Raw genomic sequence first — 8,655 nt, 5'->3', positions numbered from 1 at the left:
GACACCACTGTGCCCTGCACACATGTTGTGCTGAAGGGGCACTGAGACTTGACCATGCAGTGCAGGCTGAGGACACGGTGGAGGATGAGGAGGCAGAGTCACACACTGTCACAGGACCAATGGCCTGAGAGCGTGGAGGAGGAAGCGGCGTGACCTGTCCAAGTTGGTGTTATGGCTGTGCACCCAGTGGGCCGTAAAGGACATGTATTGTCCCTGACCTTAGTTAAAGCTCCAGACGTCGGAGTTGCCATGCACTTTGGTACGCACCGACAGGCTCAAGGACTGGCCCACCTGCAAAATTGTGCACAGCTGGTACTGCCTTCTTTGCTAAGAACTGACGGCTTGGGACTCTCCACCTCGGCTCGGCGCAAGCCATCAATTCTCTGAAAGGTGCAGAGTCCACCACTTGAAAAGGGAGGAACAGCAGCACCAGCAACTTGGACAGGAGCACATTCAGCTTCTGCGCCGTTGGATGAGTGGGCGCATACTGTTGGCTATTGGACATGGCTTCGCCAATGGATTGCTGGCAGAATGACTGACTAAAAGTAGGAGGAGCAGGAGCATCTGGAGCGACAGAAAGAGGGTATCACCTTCGGCTTAAGTGGCGGAGCCTTGGCTGGCTGAAAGAGGGAGCGGCGTGCCACTGGGTGATGCAGCAGGCTGGACCACTTCATCGGAGCCACAGTTCTCCCAGGTAGTGATGATCGGCATAGGCCATATTCGAATTTGTGATATTTCTTGAATATATGGACGTCATATATTCTCAAAATTTGCATATTCGTTATATTTGTTTTTTTAGGCGCATATGCGAAAATTTATGCGCATATGCAAAAATCGCTGTGCATATTCGCGAATGTTGAGCCCTCCCTTCTTTATAGGGAACTAATGGGCTAGTGCATTAACTCTGTGATGTTTTGCCTGTTGAAACCAATAGGCCCATTGTGGTCTATGGGGATCTCACGGTATGTAAAACTGTAAGATAAGCAGGAGGGTCTTGGCAGTACAGTGTATGGGAGACCTGTGTGGTGGTTCGAGTCCCAGGGTGGGATGGAGTGTTACAGTGTTGTGGTTAAACTTTACTTTCCTGGAAAAACTGCTGAGTTGCCCACAGCAACCAATCAGATTGCTTCTTTCATTTAGCATAGGCCTTGTGAAAAATGAAAGAAGCGATCTGATTGGTTGCTATGGGCAATTTATCTCCCCCATAGGGGGAGATTCATCAAAACCTGTGCAGAGTAAAGGTTGCCCAGTTGCCCAGTTTTTCAATGAAAAAAATGAAAGAAGCAATCTGGTTGCTATGGGCAACTGCACCACTCTTCCTCTACACTGGTTTTGATGAATCTCCCCCTTTGTTCCTTAACCTCCCATTCATTCATACCCAGGGCCGGACTGGACTACCGGGATACCGGGAAAATTCCCGGTAGGCCACCCGCCCAGTGAGCTGGCAGTGGCCGGCCCGTGCTTGGCTGCCCAATTGCCTCACACTAGCATACAAGGTCCTGACACTTGTATCAGGAACTTGTATGCATAATGCAGCGGCTGCTGAAAGTTATAAGCAGTAGTTTTTAGTGGGGGCGGGAGGAGCGGGCATCCCTGTCACAGGCCGCTTTTGTAAACTCAATCTGCAGTGCAGCCTGTGACAGGGACGGTCGGAGGTCTGTGCAGGAAAGAGATATCGCAGGGGTCTTACCCTCCTCTTCCCCCTCTGCTGATTGGCAGTTTCCCCTGCTCTGCTAGGGTCATATGACACCAAAACATCACATGACCCCAGCAAGCAGGAAGTGCCTGGAGAATACAGGAGCCCAGCAGCGCAGAACGGCTTCTGAGGAAGGTAAACTGGGGGGCACTCTGTGTCCCCCAAACTACCCCCCTCATCATCCCTGTTCACCCTTTTCCACCATCATCCCTCCCCCCTTCCCAGCACAATCCCTGCTCACCTCCCCCCCCCCTTTTCTCACCAGGGGTGCCTCCAGCTGTTGCAAAACTACAACTCCTAGCATGCTGGCAGTTGTAGTTTTGCAACAGCTGGAGGTACCCTGGTTGAGAAACACTATAATAGGACATAGATCAGTGTGTCCTTAACAGGGTGCCTCCAGCTGTTGCAAAACTCCTACTCTCAGCATGCTGGGAGTTGTAGTTTTGCAATAGCTGGAGGCACTCTGGTTGGGAAACACTATAATAGGACATAGATCAGTGTGTCCTTAACAGGGTGCCTACAGATGTTTCAAAACTAATACTCTCAGCATGCTGGGAGTTTTAGTTTTGCAACAGCTGGAGGCACCTTGGTTGGGAAACACTAAAATAGGACATAGATCAGTGTTTCCTTAACAGGGTGCCTCAGCATGTTGGGAGTTGTAGTTTTGCAACAGCTTGAGTCACCCTGGTTAGGAAACATTGATCTATGTCCTATATCAGGGGTACTCAACTGGCGGATCGTGGTATAGATAAGGACTGCGTCCGCCAGTCATTCGGACCATCCGCTGGATCTCCCCTTATTCATTTGTAGCTGTGTCTTTAAGACGCCAATAAAAATGAATAGCCGCAGCCCGGAGCGAGGGAGTGCTGTGTCCCTGCCCTGCGCTTCTTCTATGATGCAGGTGGCACGATTAGCTGCCTGCATCATCTGCTCTGGCCAGGCCTGACTAGAAGAGGCCAGAGCAGCGGAGCAGTGCGGGACCTGGGAGGGCGAGCCTAAACTCTAAGGTAAAAATTTGTGTTCCCCCATCTGTGACTGTCCAGTTATTGTAGAACTACAGCTACCACGATGACCTTCTGTCTATGCATGATGGGAGTTGTAGTTTGCAACAGATGAAGAGTTACAGTGGCAAAGTTCATGTAGGGGCACAGTTTATATTGGGGCACAGTGGCATCATTAATTCTGTCGGCACAATAGCATCATTAATTCTGGGGGCACAGCGGCATCCTTAATTCTGTAGGTACAGTGACATCCTTAATTCTGGGGGCAAGGCGGCATCATTAATTTTGGGGGCACAGTAGCATCATTAATTCTGGGGCACAGTGGCATTCTTGTTTCTGTTGGCACAGTGGCATTCTTAATTCTGTGGGCACAGTAGCAACCTTCATTTTGTGGGGCAAAGTGGCATATTTAACTCTGTTGGCAAAGTGGCTTTCTTAATTGTGTGGGTACAGTAGCATCCTTAATTTTGTGGGGCACAGTGGCATCCTTAATTCTGTAGGCACAGTGGCATTCTTAATTCTGTAGGCACAGTGGCATTCTTATTTCTGTGGGCACAGAAGCATCCTTAATTTTGTGGGGCATTGGGGCATCCTTAATTCTGGGGGGCACAGTGGCATCATTAATTCTGTGGGTACAGTAGCATCATTAATCCTATGGGCGAGTGGCATTATTAATCCTAGGGGCACAGTGGCGTCATTTATTTTGTGGGCACAGGGTCTTCATTTATTGTGGGGGCACAGTGGCGTCATTCATTGTTTTTAGAGACACAGAGGTACAATTAGTCAGCATTAGGGCATAGCATGTGCCAGTAATATTGCAGGGGAATAGTGTGTGGCAGTATTATATTCAGGGTGTACAGTGTGTGGCAGTATTATATTCAGGGGCCCAGTGTGTGGCAGTATTATATTCAGGGGTACAGTGTGTAGCAGTATTATATTCAGGGGTACAGTGTGTGGCAGTATTATATTCAGGAGTACAGTGTGTGGCAGTATTATATTCAGAGGATACAGTGTGTGGCAGTATTCTATTTAGGGTACAGTATGTGGCAATATTATATTCAGGGATACAGTGTGTGGCAGCATTATATTCAGAGGTACAGTCTGTAGCAGTATTATATTCAGGGTGTACAGTGTGTGGCAGTATTATATTCAGGGGTACAGTGTGTGGCAGTATTATATTTAGTGGGTACAGTGTGTAGCAGTATTATATTCAGGGGTACAGTGTGTAGCAGTATTATATTCAGGGTACAGTGTGTGGCAGTATTGTATTCAGGGATACAGTGTGTGGCAGTATTATATTCAGGGGTATAGTGTGTAGCAGTATTATATTCAGGGGCTTAGTGTGTGGCAGTATTATATTCAAAGGATACAGTGTGTGGCAGTATTATATTTAGAGGTACAGTGTGTGTCAGTATTATATTCAGGGGTACAGTGTGTGGCAGTATTATATTCAGGGGTACAGTGTGTAGCAGTATTATATTCAGAGGTACAGTGTGTGGCAGTATTATATTCAGGGGTACAGTGTGTGTGGCAGTATTATATTCAGGGGCCCAGTGTGGGGCAGTATTATATTCAGGGGCCCAGTGTGTGGCAGTAACAGTATGACGGTAATATGTATGCTGGTAATATTCCTCCTTGTATACTGGTATTATGGGTAATATTACTCTCAGAATACAGAATTTGGTCAGTAACATTATGATAGTGATATGTATGATAATAATATTCCTCCTTGTATACTGGTATTATTGAAAATATTGGTCTCAGTATTTAGAATTTGGTCAGGAACAGTATGATAATATATATGGTGATATTATTTCTCCTTGTATACTGGTAATATTGGTCTCAGTATACAGGATTTGGTCAGTAACATTATGATAGTGATATGCATGGTCATAATCCTCCTTTTATACTGGTATTATGGGTAATATTGGTCTCAGTATACAGGATTTGGTCAGTGACATTATGATAGTGATATGTATGGTGATAATATTCCTCCTTGTATACTGGTATTATTGGTAATATTGGTGTCAGTATACAGGATTTGGTTAGTAACATTATGATAGTGATATGTATGGTGATAATATTCCTCCTTGTATACTGGTATTATTGGTAATATTGGTCTCAGAATACAGGATTTTCACATAGCACCTTTCTTTCGTTCGCAATTTTTCACTATAAGAGAGGGTTGTGGCACTTTACTTTTTGAATTTGTGGAAAACTGTGATTAGATCTTGAACACTGACACCATTCATTGTAACATTTGGCAAAGTAGGGTTGTACTCCATACATACCGTATATATATATATATATATATATATATATATATATAGCCACAAAGTGATACGCCTGCACTCTGCGGCCGTTTGCTTGCACAATGACACAGTGCTGTGGGGCTGGTATGCAATAATTTCCAGGGCTGGTTTTCATCCCCAGTCGAGCCCTGTTCATACCCAGCCGTACACATTACATCCAGTTTCAATTAACCCCAATAGCCATATTTGGTACCCCATTAACCTAGTTCCCATGGTTCAAGCACTCAGTTAATTGCCAGTTGACCTAGTTTCCACGGTTCAAAGGATTTCTTAATTACCAATTGACCTACATTTGTCAATCACGAGTAAAAATGTTAAACCACAACACTATAACACTCTGTAACACGGGTTTCCCATACACTGTACTGCCGAGTCCCTCCTGCTTATCTTACAGTTTTACATACCGTGAGATCCCCATAGACCACCATGGGCCTATTGGTTTCAATGGGCAAAAAATCACAGAGTTAATGCACTAGCCCATTAGTTCCCTATACCATTAAAGAAGGGAGGGCTCAATTTTCGCGAATATGCGCATATGCGAAGAGCAGAGAGGGATGATCAGTGAACACTGTGATGTGTACTGTGAACAAAAAAAAGCGAATATTCGTAATTGCGAATATATAGTGCTACATTCGCAAATTCGCGAATATGCGATATTCGCGATTTAAATTTGAATTTTGAATATTCGAGAGCAACACTACTCCCAAGCCGCTTTATGGGGTGCGCAGAATATGTTGATGCAGGGCTGTTGTGCCAACGTTGGGATACTGGCCACGCTTCACCTTCTGCCGACACATCTTGCATGTGGCTATGTTAACCTCCTCCGGATGCTTGATGGAAAACTGCCACACCGCCGAGTAGCTGATTTTCCCACCAACAGTCCGCATTAATTGACGGCTACTGCCACCATCTCCAGGAACCCCTGTTCCACTACCTCCTGGAAAGGTAGGCTGCCGTGAAGCAGGTGGTCTCCCCCGGGCACATTTGGGTCCAGAATTTCCACTTCTGCCACCATGCTGCCAACTTGCTGCCTCAGCTGCTGCCTCACGGGCATCCTGCAACCCTCTTCTCCTGATGATGATGAAGAGCTAGAAAGACTTCTACCACGTGAACAAGGAGGTGATCGACATACCCTCTTGCTACAACGAGAGGCCCGCTAGATCCTGAGGTGCAACGCCCAGAGCCTTGCTGGCTTCAATGATCAAGTAGATCTGTCCCCGTTTCTTAGCTCCATATAATTTTTTGTGCTTTTTTTTTTTACTGTAGCTTTTACAGCCTATCTCTTTAAGAATGTTAATATTATTTATATATGTCTAGATTTTTTCACTATTTTTGTAACGTCTTGTTTACGTGTTACTATGGTTACTCCTTAGAGTCTCATGATTTAAGCATGCAGCGCGTGATGTGAACTTGAGGCCGGAAGAAGCACGGAGTACCGTGCAAAATGGCTGGCATTGCCTCCGATTAGGTCCATGGAAAACTCCCGGTGACTTCAGCCTCCAGGAAGACACCTTGTATGCGGTAAGTGTACGTAATCGCTCCTTACTGGGTTTTTTTTTCATCATAGGTATACCTCAAATATGAGAGACGTAATGAGAAAAAAAAAACATTGTGTGATTTTTAAAGAATTTCTTTGCAAATTATGGTGAAAAATAAGTATTTGGTCAATAACAAAAGTTCATCTTAATACTTTGTTATATACCCTTTGTTGGCAATTACAGAGGTCAAGCGTTTTCTGTAAGTCTTCACAAGGTTTTCATACACTGTTGCTGGTATTTTGGCCCATTCCTCCATGCAGATCTCCTCTAGAGCAGTGATGTTTTGGGTCTGTCACTGGGCAACACAGACTTTCAAATCCCTCCAAGGGTTTTCTATGGGGTTGAGATCTGGAGACTGGCTAGGCCACTGCAGGACCTTGAAATGCTACTTACGAAGCCACTCCTTCGTTGCCCGGGTGCTGTATTTGGTATCATTGTCATGCTGAAAGACCCAGCCACGTTTCATCTTCAATGCCCTTGCTGATGAAAGAGGTTTTCACTCAAAATCCCATGATTCATGGCAGGTGGTTGATCTCCTGAGCCTGTGTGGATGACGACGTGAACCGTGCCAGGGAGCAGAGTCTAAGGTGCCGCTGGTTTTCACCAGAGCCCGCCGAAATGCAGGATGGTCTTGCTGTGGCAGGCGGCACCCAGGTCGCTACCCCTGGCACAATCCGTCCACACAGGTTGCTGGGATGAAGTGTGACACAGGAGGATACAGACAAGATGTGGTCAGGATAACTGATGGACAGGACAGGTTTCACACAGGGTAAGGACACGGAACAAGGATCAGGTACATGGACAACAGGAACAATGAAACACAGAAGCTTTCTCACAGGCACTAGGGCAACAAAGATCCGGCAGGGAGTGATGGGAGGTGCAGATATTTATGACAGAAGGTGCAGGTGAATACACTAATTAAGGGCATACAGGCCCCTTAAATATAAGAGCTCCGGTGCGCGTGTGCCCTAGGAGGCGGGGGCACGCACGCCGGGGCTGAGAACACGGAAGACTAGGGAGGTAAGTGACAAGCTGGAAGTCTAAAGTTTTAGACTGGATCGGCACAAGACAATGATTTTGGCAAAACTGTCCCCAGCATGTGATTTCACCAGTATTCCAGTCTAGTTGAGGAGAATGACGTTGAAGCCAAGGAAGACCAAGAAGAAGCTCTAAAGTACATGTGGCAGCTCATAGAACTCAATTTTTTCCTTATGCAAGTCTCCTACTTGCAGGATGAGAGGTTCAGTGCGGTATAGCACCTCACAGTTCAGATTTTGTCCATTAACAGATGAAATGTACAAGGGCTTAGTAAGACGAGTCACTGGAAGGCAATGTTTCTGAACCAGAGAGGCACCAATGAAGTCGCCAGCGGAACCAGAATCCAAAAAAGCAGAAGCATTGAAAGACATCTTGGCAGGAGAAAAGATCTGTACTGGGATGGTCAAACGAGGATTGGTAATTTTCACATCTAGGGAAGCCACTCTTACTTGTCCAAGATGCAAGCATTCTCCCGGATGTGGAGGACAGTCTTTGAGAAAGTGATTCGGACTGGCACAATATAGGCACAAATTCTCATTGCGTCGATAGGATCTTTCCTGATGCGTTAGGCGAAAACGATCCATCTTAATAGCTTCTTCGGCACGAGGCAAAGAAAATGGTAGAGGTTGGAACACAGGAGCCAGTTGGGGAAATTGCCGTGTTCGGGCAGGTTCTCTTTCCAAATTAAGTTCTTCCTGCCTCTCGGCATGAAACGTACATCAATACAATTGGCTAAATGGATAAATTCACTCAGATTAGTCGGAGGATCTCGTGCAGCGAGAGCATCCTTAATTTTACTGGAGAGTCAATTTTTAACACAAGGCTTCATCGTTCCAAGCCAGTTCAGAAGCTAGAGTGAGGAATTGAACAGTGTAGTCGCCAACAGAGGAATTACCTTGACAAAGAGTCAGAAGAGCCGTCTTGGCAGAGGAGGCTCCCGCGGGTGCTTCAAATACCTTGCATAATTCTACAAGGAAAGCCGGCAGGTTCGAGGAAACCGGATCATTACGATCCCAGAGAGGTGTAGCCCAGGCCAGGGCTTTTCCGGACAAAACACTAAGCACAAACGC

Source organism: Hyla sarda, chromosome 4, assembly GCF_029499605.1.
Source record: "Hyla sarda isolate aHylSar1 chromosome 4, aHylSar1.hap1, whole genome shotgun sequence".
Taxonomy (NCBI): domain Eukaryota; kingdom Metazoa; phylum Chordata; class Amphibia; order Anura; family Hylidae; genus Hyla; species Hyla sarda.
Note: the sequence above shows the minus strand (reverse complement) of the source record.